Consider the following 21,070-nt stretch of genomic DNA (forward strand, 5'->3'; position numbering starts at 1 on the left):
ACACAATTTCCCACAAACACATCACACAATTTCGTACATGTTTTCCGTACTGTCGTAACTGCACCACTCAGTATACTAAACCTGCAGTATGGACTAACCGTTTTGTGTCCGCACGCCTACATTTCAACACTTGACGAGTTTTCCAGGGAAAATAAGAATTAATGGTTTGCTCTCGCCGCATCTACTTGGATGTACTAATCAACCTTACCATACTATTACTAACAGTACAATTATTAGTATGCAAATGAAGTAAACACTGATGTAATGTTGTTCAGTACACTATACTCAGTCTGCAATAAAAATGTCTGCACTTATCCCCGTTACGGAGTCGAATTGGGGAAAAAAAATGTTACACAACTTTGGTAACCGAGGAAAGCGCCGTGTGTATAATTTGTATTATAAGACCAAAGGATATATGCAGTAAGTGGGTTCAGCGGTTGTGGGGCAGAATTTATTGAGATCTGAAAAGCTTGGACAGGACAGATTATTTAGAGATCAGCATAAAACCAGTCTTAGAACTGGTAACAACAACGTTTAGTACGACCTGTCACACTAGTGAAGATTTAAAAAGGAGATTATCTACAGACGTAGTGTAGAAGCGGGAAACTAACACATGACAATAAAGTCGAAGTGCCTCGTTAGGAGTGGAGTGGAAATCAGGATATTGTCTTAACAGCTGAGCCCGCAACAACGACGTGTGGCTTGCTGTGCACAGCCACTCTTGCATTTCGTGCTACTGCAATACTTGTGGGGAACATGTTAGAAAGATAACATACGTCGCTTATTTGTACTCAGTAATTTCATTGGAAATTATATTATGGCTTAACTCCTCTTTAAGAAGCATTGTTTCTACTTTACAAACGTGTGCTGAAAGAACGTTATGAGGTGCTCACCCACGATCGTCTTACAGCCAACGGATTATGTAGTTAATTATAGTGACTACAGAAACACAGAATTAATATTGTCTAACGATCACTTAGAAGTCAATAGAAATAGTGATGTCAATAATTACAGTTGTAGTAGGAAAAATATTACGAAGAGCATGGTAATGCAACACACGTTTTCCTCGGTCAATTTCTAGTCAAAAATGCGGAATTTGTTGTGGGACATCATGAAATATTCCTGCTTCAGCCCGTACATTTTCTTGAATATCCAACAGTGTGGTAGCGCTATGCGTAGCCTTCAAAGTGTCGGCCGCACCCGATGTGCGTTCCAAGAGCAGAGCTGACACTGAAGTTCTTTTGATGGAAAACCAGAGCATTGCAGATTTTCATAGGTGTTTCCAGAATGTCTACGGAGACCTGGCAATGAATAAAAACATAGCGAGTCGTTGTGCGTCACATCTGTCATTGTCGCAACAAGACAGAGCAGACCTGTCCGATCTCCCACGAGTCGGACGGCGGGATACAGCTACGGCTCCTGAAGTGTTACTAGTGCGGACACTCTCGTTTGAGGTGATCGATGGATCACAATCAAACACATCGCTGCGTCAACTGGATGTCGCTGTTGGTAGTGCTGACAAGCTCGCCGCCTAGGAGAAGACCATAAAGAACAACCGAGGCCTATCTGTGCTAAACTGCTTGCGTGTTGCCAGGCTGATCATGAAAAATTTTTGTCGTACATTTCCACAGCCGATGGAACGTTGGTTCATCTCTTCGAACCGGAAACGAAATGTCAATCCGTGGAGCGGCATCAAACCTCCTCCGCTTCGAAGAAATACTTCAAAGCCGCACCCTCAGCCCGTAAAGTCTTATGCGACTATGAAGGTGTTATTCAGATGTCCTTCCTCCTGGTGCAACGATTAACACTGAAGAGTTTCCTGCAGCCGTCAGAAAATTGAAGAAACGACCTCAGGATGTTCGTCGCCACAAAATGCAAACGGACTTCTCCCTCTTAACGGCAACACAAGGTCCTACATTAGGGTACGAACCTCAGAGGAACTCACAAAACTTCATTGAACTGTTCTTCCTCATCCATCTTACATCCCGTATCTAGCACATTTCCACTTCCATCTGTTTGGTCCAATGAAGGATGCACTCCGCGGGAAGCAGTACGTGGATGACGGGAAGGTTACCGATACAGAAAAACGTTGGTTCCCACGCCGACGAGTAGAACGGTACCATGGGGGGTATACAGGCCCTCCCAGTTAGCTGGCGTAAGGCCGTCGCTTGAACAGAGATTGTGTTGGAAAACAGGGTGCTGTAGCCAGAAGAGCGGAGAATAATATGGCGTACTGGTACCCTAATTATCCCAATCTGCTTTCAGACAAAAAAAACTCTTGCATTAGTAACTGAACGGCCCTCGTAATTCACTTTCTGCTGAGAGTGACGCACAGTTTCAGTACATTAAAGCAGAATTTTTATAACATCAGTAAGTTGCTTTATGAATACAATGTTTATTGGAGAGTAGTTTTCGTTCATCATACCATTTTCATGTAAAGCAGGAAACAAAGAAGAGACGAAACTAGGTTTTGTAGGTGTATAATATAGTTCACGGGAAAGTGTGGGATGATATCATACATTCGTTTATCAATTCATTTATTCACACATCGGGAAGCGTCATTTCCATGTGAAGGAGAGCCAACAGGGACATGGAGCGAGTTAAATTAATACATCTAGACGCGCAAGCAGACACTAATGCCTGCTTCTTGTAAGTATAGTGCCAAAAAATTATGATTAGCTTCAGTCTGCTAAAACTGATAATTACTGCAATTCCCAATATGCATTTTGAAAAAAAGCAACGTCTTCTCCTTCCGTACTTCTGATTATGTATGACTCCAAGCGAAGTGTTTTAATAGTATACAGATCACTATTAGCTGTCATTACACTGGCAAAATAACACCCACCTAATAAGAGTAACGCAGAATTTATATTCATGATTCCAAATACCCGTATATATAGTAGAAGGAATATGTTATAGGGTATTCTTTTACTTTTTGCTTAAATATTTGAGGATTTCAGATTTCCTGCCTCATGTACAAGGGTTTTCATTGGGTAATAGAAAGTGTGTCCCATGATTTAATGAGTTTAACTTCTTTACCTGTGTTGGGTACCAGGCTTAAAGGTACACAACAAACACGAGGGGCTACTACCACATAGGCCCAACCACTTGCATCGAACCTCCCAGGTCCAAGCAGCAGCCCCCATAAGGCGCTCACAGGTTTGGACTAGTTTATGCTTCCGCACCACGCCCACCTGCGCATTGCACTTTTCTAAAAGTAGTGTATTCGGCCGCCAAAGTGAGCGCTGTCAACTGCGGATTACATTGCTTCCGCCACACACTGGCGGACATGGAAATATCTTCGTCGATAGCCCAAAAAGACGACGTGCCGAGCATACTCTAACAGTTCCGGTACAGCAGTCAGACAGTTCAGTTCAGTACTCGCATCCAGCTAAATACAGTTTTTTGAAGACTACTTTTCGACTTAGCAAATTTACGGAGTAATAGAGCGTGAAGAGTTTGACAGAGCACTGAAAGGCCTACATCGAAACAAGGCCCCCATAGAGTAGACAACATTCCGTTAGAACTACTGATAGCCTTAGGAGAGCCAGCCCTGACAAAACGGGTGATCAAGATGTATGAGACAGGCGAAATACCCTCAGACTTCAAGAAGAATATAATAATTCCAATCCCAAAAAAATCAGGTGTTGACAGACGTGAAAATTACTGAACTATCTGTTTAATAAGTAACAGCTGCAAAATACTAACGCGAATTCATTATATACGAATGGAAAAACTGGTAGAAGGCTACCTAGGGGAAGATCAGTTTGGATTCCGTAGAAATGTTGGAACACGTGAGGCAATAATGACCCTACGACTTATCTTAGAAGATAGATTAAGGAAAGTCAAACCTACGTTTCTAGCATTTGTAGACAATGTTGATTGTAGATTTAGAGAAAGCTTTTGACAATGTTGACTGGAATACTCCCTTTCAAATTCTGAAGGTTGCAGGGGTAAAATACAGAGAGCGAAAGGTTATTTACAGTTTGTACAGAATCCAGATGGCAGTTATAAGAGTCGAGAGGCATGAAAGGGAAGCGGTGGTTGGGAAGGGAGTGAGACAGGGTTGTAGCCTATCCCCGATGTTATTCAATCTGTATATTGAGCAAGCAGTAAAGGAAACAAAATATAAGTCCATGGAGAACAAATAAAAACTTTGAGGTTCGCCGATGACAGTGTAATTCTGCCACAGCAAAGGGCCTGGAAGAGCAGATGAACGGAATGGACAGTATCTTGAAAGGAGTATATAAGATGAACATCAACAAAAGCAAAACGAGGATAATGGAATGTAGTCGAATTAAATCGGGTGATGCTGAAGGAATTAGATTAGGAAACGAGACACTTAAAGTAGTTTTGCCACTGGGGCCAAATAACGGATGATCGTCGAAGCACAGAGTATACAAAATGAAGAATGGCATTGGAAAGGAAAGCGTTTCTGAGGAAGAGAAATTTGTTAACATCGAATATAGATTTACGTGTCAGGAAGTCGTTTCTGAAAGTATTGGTATTGGAGTGTAGCCAAATATGGAAGTGAAACGTGGACGATAAATATTTTGGACAAGAATAGAATAGAAGCTTTCGAAATGTGATGCTACAGAACAATGCTGAAGATTAGGTGGGTAGATCACATAACTAATGAGGATGTATTGAATAGCATTGGAGACAAGAGAAATGTCTGGCACAACTTGACTAGAAGAAAGGATCTGTTCTGAGGCATCAATGGACCACCAATTTAGTATTTGAGGACAGCGTGGAGGGTAAAAATCGTAGAGGGAGACCAAGAGATGTATACACTGAGTAGATTCAGAAGGATGTAGGTTGCACTGTGTACTGAAAAATGAAGAAACTTGCGCAGGATAGAGTAGCATGGACAGCTGCATCAAACCAGTCTCTGGACTGAAGACCACAACAACAACAGAGCAATCAACAGGGCTAAACCGCGTTCCGTCATAGTGACAATACACTGAGGTGACAAATCCATGGGATACCTCCTAATATCGTGTCGAACATCCTATTTCTCACTGTAGTCCAAAAACTAGAAGTGGCATGGACTCAACAAGTCGTTGGAAGTCCCCTGCAGAAATACTGAGACAAACTGCCTCTATAGCTGTCCGTAACTTCGAAAATGTTATCGGGGCAGACACGAACTGACCTCTCGATTAGGTTCATGTCCCCTAAACGTTCAATGTGTGGTGAAATGATTCACTCGAATCGTCTAGAATGTTCTTCAAACCAATAGTGAACAACTGTAGCCCGGTGACAAGGCGCATTGTCATCCATAAAAATTCCGTCTTTGTTTGTCAACATGAAGTCGACGAATGGCTGCAGAAAGTTTCGAAGTAGCTGAACATTACCATTTCCACTCAATGATCGGTTCAGTTGGACCAGATGACACAGTCCATCCCATGTAAACACAGTCAACACTATTATGGATACCGCCAGCTTGCGCAATGCCTTGTTAACAACTTGAGTCCATGGCTCTTACCAAATGAAATCTGGACTGATCCGACCAGACAACGGTTGCTGTCATAACTCATTGACGCCAAATTTCACCGGATGGTTCTAGGGGATTCGTTCGTCATACGACCTACTTTGATTTCTACGGTTATTTCATGTAGTGTTGCTTGTCTGCAGTTCTGACAACTCTACACCAACGCCGCTGCTATCGGTCCTTAAATGAAGCCCCTCGGTCACCGGTTCTCCAAAGTGAGAGGTAATGCCTCGAAATAATGGATTCCCTAACGAGTTTCGAAATGGAATATCTCATGCGTCTAGCTCCAACTGCCATTCCGCGTCCAGAGTCCTTTAATTCTCGTCCTGCAGCCATAATCACGCTGAAAACCTGTTCACATGAGTACAAACGACAGCTTCGCCAATGCACTGAACTGTATACCTTGTGTACGCGATATCACCGCCTTCTGAATATATGCATATCGCTATCGCATGACTTTGTTAGCTCAGTGTGTTATAAACCGACGAGATAGAACAAAGTTATTTAGTTCATTGTACTGGGCTTGGGACGTCAAGTGCCACTCATAAAACTGTACCAAAGTTAACTACCTTTTGCTACGTACTCTTAATAAACGTTATTGGCTATTTCTTACAGTGTTCCAACATTTCCGTTCTAGCGCCATACTGTCAGGCAAGTGGTGAATTAGTATGCAATTCATCATTTTTAAAGAACCATAGCAGTGAAACTACGTTTCTACTGCAGTGGATCTATGAGCCGCTTTAACAGAACCATTCACTTACAATATCCTCAGTAATCTAGTATATAAGTACACTAAATCGTATGTGGTTTGGCACAGCCCAGAATTATTAATTATCGAATACATTTTTACCCATATCGTGTACTGCACCTACATAGGCCTCTTCTTCTTTTTACTCTCCCTGTAACACTGTGTCCGAGTAGTAGCGCTCGACAGTCAAGAACATAATAGGAATGATCTATCGAAGAAAAGAAGGGTTGGTAAACATGGGCTCTAAAATGCTTGCCGTAACAACCTTGAGCAATTCATCTTCTAATGCTCTTTGCTTCCCATGTTTTGAGAGACGGTAGTATGGACCAGAACAAGAAAAAATCTCCAGGAAACTTGGGCTCTAAATTGCATAGCTCAAGAGCTATTAACACTTGTTCATTTTCTTACCGACACAGACGTCTAATACTGAAGAAGCGCTCATGGCTCTTAAAGTACGGATTTTAGAGCCCATGTTTACTGATTTTTTTTTTTTAGCTTCGAATGACTGTCCCTGTGATATCCCTGAATACTGACAATACCCCTAGGACACCCTGCAACACACAGGGCCCTTAGTGACGGATGAGTTGTCACTAATAAATCAAGCCGATCGACATCCTGTTTTACCAGCGGACTCTTGTGTTTACGGCTTCCCAAGATTTTTGGTTTCAAAGCAACAGCCTTCACCTTGTACGAGTTGGACTGCGCCGACCAAGTTAACACACTTTTATTATTTCAGATCATCCACAGTAAATGCTCCACAGAGTCGTGCCTTCGATTCGCTGAACCTCGTAACTCGCTGCTCACTGAAGTGAAATTTTAAAGCATCTAACGTCACGTCTCGACGATGAAGACACACACTGGGCAAAGTCCACTTCAGCTTACAGCGCGCCACTGTATGTAGCGAAGCGATGCCACGACCGCCTTGAATCTGACGTCTGCAGTTGGAGGCAAAGCATTAATTGTGACGACAGCACACCTCGGGAAATTTTAATGACAGTAACATTTCCGACTTCTAAAACTTACAATTTCTGTTTTCTGCTGTCACTTCAGCATGCCAGCATAGCATAGTGACGAGATTCCTACGACTCAGGTACAGCGTAGTTACTTTAGTATTACATAGTGGGCACACATAAGGACGACGTTATGCATCTGCCATAAATCACAAAAATACACTCCTGGAAACTGAAATAAGAACACCGTGAATTCATTGTCCCAGGAAGGGGAAACTTTATTGACACATTCCTGGGGCCAGATACATCACATGATCACAATGACAGAACCACAGGCACATAGACACAGGCAACAGAGCATGCACAATGTCGGCACTAGTACAGTGTATATCCACCTTTCCCAGCAATGCAGGCGGCTATTCTCCCATGGAGACGATCGTAGAGATGCTGGATGTAGTCCTGTGGAACGGCTTGCCATGCCATTTCCACCTGGCGCCTCAGTTGGACGAGCGTTCGTGCTGGACGTGCAGATCGCGTGAGACGACGCTTCATCCAGTCCCAAACATGCTCAATGGGGGACAGATCCGGAGATGTTGCTGGCCAGGGTAGTTGACTTACACCTTCTAGAGCACGTTGGGTGGCACGGGATACATGCGGGCGTGCATTGTCCTGTTGGAACAGCAAGTTCCCTTGCCGATCTAGGAATGGTAGAACGATGGGTTCGATGACGGTTTGGATGTACCGTGCACTATTCAGTGCACTATTCAGTGCCTCGGTCGTATGCAGTCCTGATTGTGGCGCTCACCTGCACGGTGCCAAACACGCATACGACCATCTTTGGCACCAAGGCAGAAGCGACTCTCATCGATGAAGACGACACGTCTCCATTCGTCCCTCCATTCACGCCTGTCGCGACACCACTGGAGGCGGGCTGCACGATGTTGGGGCGTGAGCGGAAGACGGCCCAACGGTGTGCGGGACCGTAGCCCAGCTTCATGGAGACGGTTTCGAATGGTCCTCGCCGATACCCCAGGAGGAACAGTGTCCCTAATTTGCTGGGAAGTGGCGGTGCGGTCCCCTACGGCACTGCATAGAATCCTACGGTCTTGGCGTGCATCCGTGCGTCGCTGCGGTCCGGTCCCAGGTCGACGGGCACGTGCACCTTCCGCCGACCACTGGCGACAACATCGATGTACTGTGGAGACCTGACGCCCCACGTGTTGAGCAATTCGCCGGTACGTCCACCCGGCCTCCCGCATGCCCACTATACGCCCTCGCTCAATGTCCGTCAACTGCACATACGGTTCATGCATGTCCACGCTGTCGCGGCATGCTACCAGTGTTAAAGACTGCGATGGAGCTCCGTATGCCACGGCAAACTGGCCGACACTGACGGCGGCGGTGCACAAATGCTGCGCAGCTAGCGCCATTCGACGGCCAACACCGCGGTTCCTGGTGTGTCCGCTGTGCCGTGCGTGTGATCATTGCTTGTACAGCCCTATCGCAGTGTCCGGAGCAAGTATGGTGGGTCTGACACACCGGTGTCAATGTGTTCTTTTTTCCATTTTCAGGAGTGTAGTTCCCAAGAGATCACCCATCGGTCAAATGTGGATATAAGCAATATATATAAGTGATCTAACAGAAATCGTCGGATGTTCTTTAAGGACATTTGCAGATGACGCAGTTGTCTATACCAAAGTAGCAACGTCAGAAGACAGTAAGAATTTGCAGGACGACCTGCACAGAACTGACGAATAGTGCAGGCTTTGGCAAGTGACCCTGAAGGTAATTAAATGTAACGATTGCGAATACATAGGAAAATAAATCCACTACTGTACAGCTACACTACAAACCGGTCGTGTACAAAATAAGACAATGTGGATTAAACAACTGTTGTGTGGTTTCATCATTTTTCAAAATAATGAGACCAGGTGAACAGAATACTGAAACATTAGAAGTCCAGTAAATCGACGGGAAGTCCAGTTGTGAACAAATCTACGCTGCGTCAGTTCAACGGAGCTTAATTCAAACTTGAGAGGACAGCAGGCTACGCAGTCCCCAGTCTTGGCTGCAGCCATCGAAATTGCTCAGCCCAACAAACCGACATCCACTGCAAAGGTTTTGCAGTGCTCCACCTCAGCTGTTTACACACACGGCGTACCTCCGATCAAACTCCGACTGCCCCCACCGGAACCGAGCAGCCAAGCGTAAAAATCTCCTTCTCCACCAGCTATTCCTACCCCCCGCACCCAGTCATCCGCAACAGTTGCCACAGCCAGTTACTATATAGTTACTACATCGATATTAACCTCCAAAGATTTCGATATAGCTGCCGCAAGGCGGACTGCAATTGGCAATTACCGAACACGTATTACTACACCGAAGAGCCAAACAAACTGGTACAGCTGCCTAATATCGAGCAGGGCCACCGCGAGCACGCAGAAGTGCCGCAACACGACGTGATTTGCACTCAACTAACGTCTGAACTGTGCTGGAGCCAACTGACACCATCAATCCCGCAGGATGTCTGAGGTGTTTGGTGGCCAGCGGAAGTGTTTAAACTCAGATAAGTGTTCCTGGAGCCACTCTGTAGCAAATCTGGACGTGTGGGATGTCGTATAGTCCTACTGGAATTGCCCAAGTCCGTCGAAACAGGATGGTTACGTACGTACCAGACACGTTTCTAGACTATCAAAGGTCTCTTATCACTCCAACTGCACACGCCCCACACCATTACAGAGCCTCCACCAGCTTGAACAAGAATTCATGAGGTTGTACACGTCCATCTGCTCGATACAATTTGAAACGAGACTCGTTCAACCAGGCTACATGTTTCCAGGCATCAACAGTCGAATGTCGGTGTTGACGGGCCCAGGCGACGCGTAAAGCTTTGTGTCGTGCAGTCATATTTCAGAGTGTAGAAAATTTATTACTTCTGACAAACATTCAGTTTTCACACAACACGTGTCAACCTTCAGTTGCCACAATTTTAGTGCTAATTGTATGTGAATTAACCTTTCTTTCAGTTATTATAGTAGTTATCCATAGGACTGGCGACCGTAATTTTCCCCAAATCTCAAATATCTAATTAACCCCAGTTAACTGTTAACGTAACGACCACACATTTACTTTCTTTACTAACTTTACCCTTTTTCAAAATTAATTTCCACCAATTTCATTTGCATTTTTCCTTTCATTTAGATGTAACCCTTCCTCCCTCTTTACCGACAGATTAACTTCGGTAACGATTGCTTTCCCCAAATTTCCATTAGGTACACACAGTTTAATTTTTCACTGTCATTAAGGTCCATAAGTGAGGGGGAGGTTATAACCGGTTTTCTGATATTCACGGTACACTCGTGAAATGGTCATACGGGAAAATCCGCACTTCATCGCTGCCTCGGAGATGCTGTGTCCCATCGCTCGTGCACCGATTGTAACACCACGCTCAAACTAACTCAAATCTTGATAACCTGTCATTGTATCCAGTTCCTTTGGCGCTTCAGTGTAAAACGGCGTGCTTCTCTCTTCTCGTTCCGCCTCGTTCTGATACACAGTATGAATGAGGCACAGAAGACATCACAAAGTGGTGAAGTGGGAATAGCTTCTCATGGTAACCCAAACAAATATCGACCATAGACGTTCCCTGCAGAAGTCGCTCTTCGGTGTAAACTGGAGACCGAATTCTGCTCGCTGATAATCGAAAAGTTGCGGAGCAGAGTTAGCAGGACTGGTGAGGGCTGGTGGAAGAGTGGGGGTGGAGAGAGAAAGTGAGCCGCTGGAACACCCCAGGGTCCAGACGGACAAGCAGCTGCTCATTCTTATTAATTTATCCGTGGAGGGGCGCGGCGCGGCGTGGCGTGCTTCTTTATCCGCGGAGGCTCCAAGTCGCGAGTTGATTTATGGCGCGCGTAATGAATTTAATTAAGCACCGCATGGGCGGTCAGGGCGCCTCGCGCCTCGCGCCCGCAGATGGATATTAACGTGGCGGCGGCGGCCGCGGCGGCGGCGGCGACGGTGGCAAATTAAGACCAGCAGCCTACACGCCGAGCCTCGCTACACTACACCGCTCCTACTGGGAGGAAACAGACGAGCACGCATGCGCAGCGCACGATCGCGGCGCCGGCTAATGCAGCCACACGAGAATCCAAGAAGGTAAGGGAGGGTCAGGTCATTGGAGACATGAATCATCCTCGCTTAAGACTGTTTTAATAAAGCCGTTCGATTTTTACATATTTCAGTTTCCAAATTTCTCGGGCCAGTGTGTGATAAACGAATTTGGATCTTGAAAATAGCAAGTGACTATAGAAGATGGCGAGCTACTTGTATATTTAAGAAGTGACAGTTTTCAGTTGCTAGGCTGAGAGCACGACCATAAGGATGGGCGTTTGGCTCGACAGCGTGCATGTAACACACCTGTCAGTAAACGGCACCCACTCTCAGACCGACTGCATCTGCAGCGAACAACAAATCGGGCACGATATGTGAGTCCACTGTTAGAACCGCCAAACGAAAGGGAGCCGAGTAGAAAGGATAGAAATTCCATACACACGTCGCAGCCTCAAGTATTTTCCTGATCTGCAATTTCTGGTGAGTTATGCTAAAGCGCTACCCCCATAAACCATGGACCTTGCCGTTGGTGGGGAGGCTTGCGTGCCTCAGCGATACAGATGGCCGTACCGTAGGTGCAACCACAACGGAGGCGTAACTGTTGAGAGGCCAGACAAACATGTGGTTCCTGAAGAGGGACAGCAGCCTTTCAGTAGCTGCAGGGGCAACAGTCTGGATGATTGACTGATCTGGCATTGCAACACTAACCAAAACGGCCTTGCTGTGCAGATACTGCGAACTACAGCCGTAATTTTTCCCGAGGGCATGCAGCTTTACTGTATGGTTAAATGATGATGGCGTCCTCTTGGGTAAAATATTCCGGAGGTAAAATAGTCCCCCATTCGGATCTCCGGGCGGGGACTACTCAGGAGGACGTCGTTATCAGGAGAAAGAAAACTGGCGGTCTACGGATCGGAGCGTGGAATGTCAGATCCCTTAGTTGGGCAGGTAGGTTAGAAAATTTAAAAAGGGAAATGGAAAGGCTAAAGTTAGATATAGTGGGAATTAGTGAAGTTCGGTGGCAGAAGGAACAAGACTTCTGGTCAGGTGACTACAGGGTTACAAATACAAAGTCAAATAGGGGTAATGCAGGAGTAGGTTTAATAATGAATAAAAAAATAGAAAAGCGGGTAAGCTACTACCAACAGCATAGTGACTGCATTATTGTGGCCATGATACACACGAAGCCCATGCCTACTATACTAGTACAAGTTTAAATGCCATCTAGCTCCGCAGATGATGAAGAAATTGATGAAATGTATGATGAGATAAAAGAAATTATTCAGGTAGTGAAGGGAGACGAAAATTTAATACTCATGGGTGACTGGAATTCGAGAGTAGGAAAAGGGAGAGAAGGAAACATAGTAGGTGAATATGGATTGGGGGAGAGAAATGAAAGAGGAAGCCGTCTGGTAGAATTTTACAAAGAGCATAACTTAATCATAGCTAACACTTGGTTCAAGAATCATAAAAAAGGTCGTATACGTGGAAGAAGCCTGGAGATACTGACAGGTATCAGATAGATTATATAATGTTAAGACAGAGATTTAGAAACCAGGTTTTAAATTGTAAGAAATTTTCCAGGGCCAGATGCGGTATTAACTATAGATCAAAACTGAAGAAACTGCAAAAAGGTGGGAATTTAAGGAAATGGGACCTGGATAAACTGACTGAACCAGAGGTTGTACAGATTGCAGGGAGAGCATAAGTGAACACTTGACAGAAATGGGGAATGAAATACAGTAGAAGAAGAATGGGTAGCTCTGAGGGATGAAGTAGTGAAGGCAGCAGAGGATCGAGTAGGTAAAAAGACGAGGGGTAGTAGAAATCCTTGGGTGACAGAAGAAATATTGAATTTAATTGATGAAAGGAGAAAATATAAAAACGCATTAAATGAAGCAGGCAAAAAGGAATACAAATGTCTCAAAAATGAGATCGACAGGAAGTGTAAAATGGCTAAGCAGAGATGGCTAGAGGACAAATGTAAGGATGTATAGGGTTATCTCACTAGGGGTAAGATAGATACTGCCTACAGTAAAATTAAAGAGACCTTTGGAAAAAAGAGAGCCACACGTATGAATATCAAGAGCTCAGATGGAAACCCAGTTTTAAGCAAAGAAGGGAAACCAGAAATGTGGAATGAGAATATAGAGGGCCTATACAAGGCCGATGTACTTGAGAACAATATTATGGAAATGGAAGAGGAAGTAGATGAAGATGAAATGGGAGATACGATACTGCATGAAGAGTTTGACAAAGCAGTGAAAGGCCTGAGTCGAAATTAGGCCCCGGGAGTAGACAAAATTCCATTGGAACTACTGACGGCCTTGGGAGAGCCAGTCCTGACAAACCTCTATCATCTGGTGAGCAAGATGTGTGAGAGAGGTGAAATACCCTCAGACTTCAAGAAAAATATAATAATTCCAATCTCAAAGGAAGCAGGTGTTGACAGATGTGAAAATTACCGAACTATCAGTTTAATAAGTCACAGCTGCAAAATACTAACGCGAATTATTTACAGACGAATAGAAAAACTGGTAGATGCGGACCTCGGGGAGTATCAGTTTGGATTCCGTAGAAATGTTGGAACACGTGAGGCAATACTGACCTTACGAATTATCTGAGAAGTAAGATTAAGAAAAGGCAAACCTACGTTTCTAGCATTTGTAGACTTAGAGAAAGCTTTTGACAATGTTGACTGGAAAACTCTCTTTCAAATTCTAAAGGTGGCAGGGGTAAAATACAGGAAGCGGAAGGCTATTTACAATTTGTACAGAAACCAGATGGCAGTTATAAGAGTCGAGGGGTATGAAAGGGAAGCAGTGGTTGGGAAAGGAGTGAGACAGGGTTGTAGCCTGCACCCGATGTTTTTCGTTCTGTATATTGAGCAAGCAGTAAAGGAAACAAACAAAAATTCTGAGTAGGTATTAAAGTGCATGGAGAAGAAATAAAAACGTTGATGTTTGCCGATGACATTGTAATTCTGTCAAAATCAAAACGAGCATAATGGAATGTAGTCGAATTAAGTCGGGTGATGCTGAGGGAATTAGATTAGGAAATAAGACACTTAAAGTAGTAAAGGAGTTTTGCTAATTGGGGAGCAAAGTAACTGATGATGGTCGATGTAGAGAGGATATAAAACGTAGACTGGCAATGGCAAGGAAAGCGTTTCTGAACTACCGTAATTTTTCCCGAGGGGATGCATCTTTACTGTATGGATAAATGATGGTGGTATCCTCTTGGGTAAAATAAACGTGGACGATAACTAGTTTGGACAAGAATAGAATAGAAGCTTTCGAAATGTGGTGCTGCAAAAGAATGCTGAAGATTAGTTTGGTAGATCACATAACAAATGAGGAGGTATTGAATAGAACTGGGGAGAAGAGTAGTTTGTTTCAGAACTTGACAAGAAGGAGGGACTGGTTGGTAGGACATGTTCTGAGGCAATTAGGGATCACAAATTTAGCGTTGGAGGGCAGCGTGGAGGGTAAAAAGCGTAGAAGGAGACCAAGAGATGAATACACTAAGCAGATTCAGAAGGATGTAGGTTGCAGTAACTACTGGGAGATGAAGAAGCTTGCACAGGACATAGTAGCATGGAGAGCTGCATCAAACCAGTCTAAGGACTGAAGACAACAACAACAACATGCTAAAGCGTAATATTAAGCAGTAATATAAAGGAAATGGTTCAAATGGCTCTGAGCACTATGGGACTCAACTGCTGTGGTCATTAGTCCCCTAGAACTTAGAACTACTTAAACCTAACTTACCTAAGGACATCACAGACATCCATGCCCGAGGCAGGACTCGAACCTGCGACCGTAGCAGTCGCACTGTGTAAAGGAAATATTATTATATTGTTGTTGTTGTTGTTCTTGTCATTGCTGTTGTTCTATTCAGTTCAAAGACCGTTTTGATGCAGCTCTCCGCAGGATTCAATATAGTAGAGACCTCTTCATTTCTGCACAACTCTTAAAACCTATGTCCGCTTGAAACTGCTTCCTGTAATCAAAGTTCGGTCTCTCTTTACTAATTTTACAACTCACCTGACCTCTCCAGCCCACCTCCCACCCATCCACCCACCCACCCACCCACTCACCCACCCACCCACCCACCCACCCACCCACCCACCCACACACACACACACACACACACACACACAAGCACGCACTTCAATTCATTACCAAATTAACTTTTTCGAATTGCCTTAAGATGTGTACTGTCAACCGATACTTTCTTTTATGCGACTTGTCCCGTAAATACACTTTCTCTCTAATTTTATCCAGTTTCTTCTCATTAGTTATCCGATCTACCCACCTAATCTTGAGCATTCTTCTACAGCATCAAAAATGTTCAAATGTGTGTGAAATCTTGCGGGACTTAACTGTTAAAGTCATCAGTCCCTAAGCTTACACACTACTTAACCTAAATTACCCAAAGGACCAACACACACACCCATGCCAGAGGGAGGACTCGAACCCCCGCCGTGATCAGCCGCATGGTCCATGACTGCAATGCCCTAGACCGCTCGGCTAATCCCTTGCGGCTCTACTGCATCACATTTCCATATTTTCTATACTGCTGTTGTCTGTACTTCTTCTCGTTCTCCATCCAAATTGCAAAACTGACGATTGTTTGGCGTCCACTAATGCGTCCTACCAACCAATCTCTTACCTTAAGCCCATTTTGCATGAGAGATTTTCTGGTCAAATCGACTACCTGAAGTGCGTGCACCTTTCGTGCCTGCGCGTAAATCAGCAACCAATCACGTTGCGAGTGTGTCTATGAAGTCAGTGATCTATTGACTGCGTTAAGTACTGAGTTATAAATTTCCTAGTAAGCTGCACACTGCGCATGCGCAGACATGGGAGGCTATGGCGGCGCAGGCTAATATCGGAAGTTATAAGCTATTCTGGTCGAGCTGACACCTATTAAAGAAACTGATTCTGCGCTTTCGTGTCCTCTTATTCTTTATTATTTTGATTGCCTTGTTTACATGGTGGTAGAAAAGTTACACAAGGTCCTTGTATTGTTTTGCTACTAGTGTTCTACTTGTCTACAAGAGACTAAATATCTGAAAGCAAAACGTTTTGACGTTTTACGCAGAAAAAATAACTACACTTCACACATATAATTACATAAACAGATAATTGGGATTATTAAAAATTATGTTAGTAGTGATAAGTTCAAACTTATTGGATGACAGAAATAATTTTTGTGGTTATTTGGCAATACACCAATTAAGAGATATTTGCTGCGTTCTACATATTGTTTGATGTGTTTGCGAGTATATATGTGTTGTGTACATAGTTCCGCGTAGTCAGCGCGTACACAACTTTCCCACTAGAGCGCGCCCACCTAATCACAACAGCGCATGCGCAGCGCTCGTGCGTCTCCTCACCACGAGATGGCGCTGCCATAGAGAGGGACCAAATTCTGCATCCGCCGATCCGCGTATTAATATGTAACGCAGCCAATGAGATTGCTGCTAACGTAGAACCTTTTCGCCTCGCGGATCACACTCGCGCAGTGATACCTGAACGCGCGAGGTATTATAACGAGTGTACCTCCGATTAGTTAGTCTGCATTAGTCTGTAGTCAAGATTCAGTCTCCGCTTAATAAAATTATCATATTCCTGTATATAGCCATGAAGAGAAACGTATAGACACTTTGTCAAGTATCAGAGATATTTGAGAGTAAGATTAATGTACCAAGACCAAAAGAACTTCAGATTGTCAATTGTAAACAGCATCCAAGATCAAGTTACGTGAAGTCTATGCTTGTTATTATTTTAATAAATGTGTGTGAAAATTAATCAAGTTCTGTTTAAAGTTAGTCACCGTCAATCTGTTACTCTAAGCGTGCAAGTGGCATTTCTATCGTCTGACCTAACGGCAGAAAATAAACATGCCACGATAAGACCACGAGACATATTGCTGACACTCGCCTACTTCGTTAGTGCGACAAGTCAAATAACCTGATTGTCTGTGCACCGAAGGTCTTACAGTACGCACACCACAATATGTTCCCGAGTAAATAAATTTATACGCTCTGAAATGTTTGGATGACACTTTCCTGTTCCTTTTTTTTCAGTCATCAGGAGTGTGAACAATTTAGTACACAACAGTCGACAAAAACTTCCACTATGAATTCTGTTTCGGTCATTAATAAACTCTACTCTTATTCCTTATTCCTACATTTTCTTACTATATTTCAATTTTTCCATAAAAGGCTAGTCCCTCGTAACTTCACTTTTACAATTCAGATGCCAAACTGCACAGCAGACAGCTCTCACAACGCCTGCAATTTTGGCACTGATACGTAAACGAAAATGACCACTCAAAACAGGCAAGACAGTACGAATGTGAAACGCCAGGGGCGCTGCAGTAGACACACTTGTCTCGAGTACTCAACTGAGACAAGGAATTGGAACGTGTAAAAGAAGCTTTACGCTGCGGTTGTAGTGTCGGCGCACAGCACGATCAGGGTGCTGCGGTGCGGCGGCAGAGCAGGGATGGCGAAACAAACCAGCGCTGCTCAGTGCGGCTGATTATAGCGGCGCCGTAAACAGGGCAGCAGTGAGCGGCGCCGAGAGAATCGACCATGTTTGTTTGTGAGCCCAGGGACCGGTGCGTTCGAGTTACCGCGGCTGCGGTCGGGCAGCGCGGCAGCATCCCACTCGCTCTGCGGGTAGCAGCGTGAGTACTGGTGCAGGCGCCTGTTCTTCTCTCGTTGTACTGCTGCGAAAATGGTATCAACGGGAGCTTTGATGGCAGGATGTTTTTACTTGGCGCCCTTTATGGCACCACCAAAACAACTACCATCAACATTGGTTCATTTTGGACAAGTTATATGATGATGTGGCAGCAAAATTACATGTCATTTTCTTAAGACCAGAGGCGATAATAAAGTTGAAGTCGCATAGCTGAGAAACACATGAAAATGATGCTTTATCATGTGAGAAAAAGTTTCCAAAACGTCATTTTTGGACAGCGTAGCATTGTCATTTGAGAAAAAGATTTCAAAACGACTTTTTTGGACAGCATCATTTGATGGTCTGTTAAAGTTTCATCTCGTCCGATAAATGCGTAGAACGCTCGATGTCTATTGTATGTTGCTCATCGACACTCAGCTATCCTTGTAGGTCAATGACAGAGCAGTGGACAACATGTACATTTCACAATACAATCACAAATTCTGGTAAATCGCCTTCCAAAATACGCTCCCCACAGCGCTCATTATCCCAAAAACACGTTTTGTTCAAAAGTAGTTCAAATGGCTCTAAGCACTATGGTACTTAACACCGGAGGTCATCAATCCCCTAGACTTAGAACTACTTGAACCTAACTAACCGAAGGACATCACACACATCCAGGACCGAGATAGGATAGGAACTTGCGACCGCAGCAGCAGCGCGGTTCCGGAGTGAAGCGCCTAGAACCGCTCGGCCACAGCGGCCGGGCACGTTTTGTTAATCATTACGGCGTGGAAAAGCGTTTGTTGAAATATTCATTTCGTCGATCTACAACACAGTGACTGTAATATTTGATAAAATTCCTTTTGATAAAATGACTTTTGATAAAATGCCTCAACAATGAGTATGCATAATTTCCAATGAATACAAAAGGCACTCCTGCTAATGTCTATGGTAATAGAGAGTCTTGCTATATATTACGCTACCCTCTTGCATCAAGCGAACTAAACTTTAACACCCATATCCTACAAAATAGATTGTAGTGAATTTCCCCTGAGGACGTGCATCTGGTGATAGTACGATTCAATGTAAAATTTTATAACTATAAAACATTCTATCAGAAGCTTCTGGGCATTCTAGACGAATGTGTTTTCTGTCAAATTCACCGACTGCAGTTGGGAAATTCTGTATGTCACATAAATCATTTTCAGTGTTTAGAAAAACGCATATCGGGAGGTGTGGGTGGAGGCAATCCCACAACAATATGACGTTTGATTCCACAATAATTAACAACGGTTCTGAATCCTGTTGTCAATGTCATAGCCACGTCTCGAAAACCTCTTCTGGTTTCTATGAACCTGTAACAATTCTCTTTTCATCAGCTATCGATGGTCCTTAAAATGACGTTATTTCGTTGTAAAAACATGTAGTAGGCTGAATATCGGTTAGATTTGGAAGTTTCGCCTGTTAATCGTATGTCAAAATCTTCTCCTCTTTCCGTACTATCATTTGGCAAAATCTTGTTTCGAGAGTGTATGAAGAACGTTACAAATATTTCGTTCCGGTTTTTGCGCTCTCGTGGAAGTTCGGGACTGAGCGCTTTACATACGAACAGTTTTCTCGAGATCGGCGTAACGCATAATTCAGTATTTTAGCTACGATTCATACATAGAAACATACGACCCAACAGGCACCAAAAGCAAATTCTTAGCGATCTCTATTTTTCAAAGCAAACTCTTTGCAGTTGGTTATATTATTTTGAAACATCACACTAATTATGACCATTAACGAAATGATAGCCAGTTCATCATGAAGCCGACGAGTAAAGCCATAAGATGTCTGAGAATCAAATTTTTTCCTCGCGCAGTTTCTTTAAAATCGTTTGAGAAAGAAAATCAGCCGACCTTTGGCGTCCACGCAATGTAGCGAGCCTGGCCCACTATACCCGGGCGCTTAGCAGCAGTGTGGCAGCTGCCCGACGTGCAGCTCCCTTATGCACCGTGGCGCCCTCCTCTATGATTTGAGACTTAGCGTCAAAGTGTGTCAGTAAAGTCTTTTCTCCTCGACTTCATTTCCTATGCACTTGTTATCCGATTTACACATCTCATCTGCAACGTCACTGTGTGAGACAAAGTTTCAGTCGTTTCTATTCTGTTGTTATCTGAATTGTTTATCGTCGGCGTTACACTTCCGTACAATGCTACACTCCAGACACATCCCCTTCACAAATGATTTCCTGACATTTATCAGAATTCTCTGTTTCAGAAATGAGCTTGCTGAGGTTGTCAGTTTGCTCATTATATGCTTTCTGCTTTGGCCATAGTCACAATTTGTCGTCCAAGTAACAAAAGTCATCTGCTGTTTATAGTGTCGTACTGCCTAATTTTTACGGCATTCTGTATAAAGCCAGATGCCGGCGTTTTAATTGCGTTTTTGAGAGGTAAACGTATGAAGAATATTGGAAAGAAAAGGTTTTTTAATCCGTGGGTTACAAAACTTTCTACAGCCCGTCGTTCGAAGCAGTGTCACGGCTGCCGTGGGATGGTCTTAGCTGGAGACACCCGTCTAAGGTAGAAAACTTATCGTGCCGCAACGCGTGTTCACAAAATGATTTGTAGTTGAGGTATGTGAGCAAACACATTCGCCGAAAACGCTGACGAACAACGTGTGCAGGCTGCCCAACGCAGCATATCCAGCTCTTGCAGATCGGCTTTTCTCACAGAGGAGAACAAGGGACTTGCTCGACAGCAATAACTTGAGTTAGAGGAAACGGTTGATATACGGTAATGGAACTGTAGACTAAACGTAAGTAAGGAAAAACACATTTTTTGGCCAAATTTTGGTCCAAACCGAACAAACCATAATTTTTGCTCCACGCTACTGAATTAGCCGTTTTGAATTTTGGAAATCTAACTTCAAATTTGTGTTCAACGACATCAAAAACATTTGATATGTAGTTTTTAAGCAAATAGAACTAATAATACATGTAAAAGTTTTCCATAAACTTCAAATAGGTTTTTCAAATCTGCGTATACCACAAAATGAAAATGGTTCAACCTATTTAATTTTTACCTTC

This window comes from Schistocerca gregaria, chromosome 7 (assembly GCF_023897955.1).
Source record: "Schistocerca gregaria isolate iqSchGreg1 chromosome 7, iqSchGreg1.2, whole genome shotgun sequence".
In the NCBI taxonomy this organism is placed as follows: Eukaryota; Metazoa; Arthropoda; class Insecta; order Orthoptera; family Acrididae; genus Schistocerca; species Schistocerca gregaria.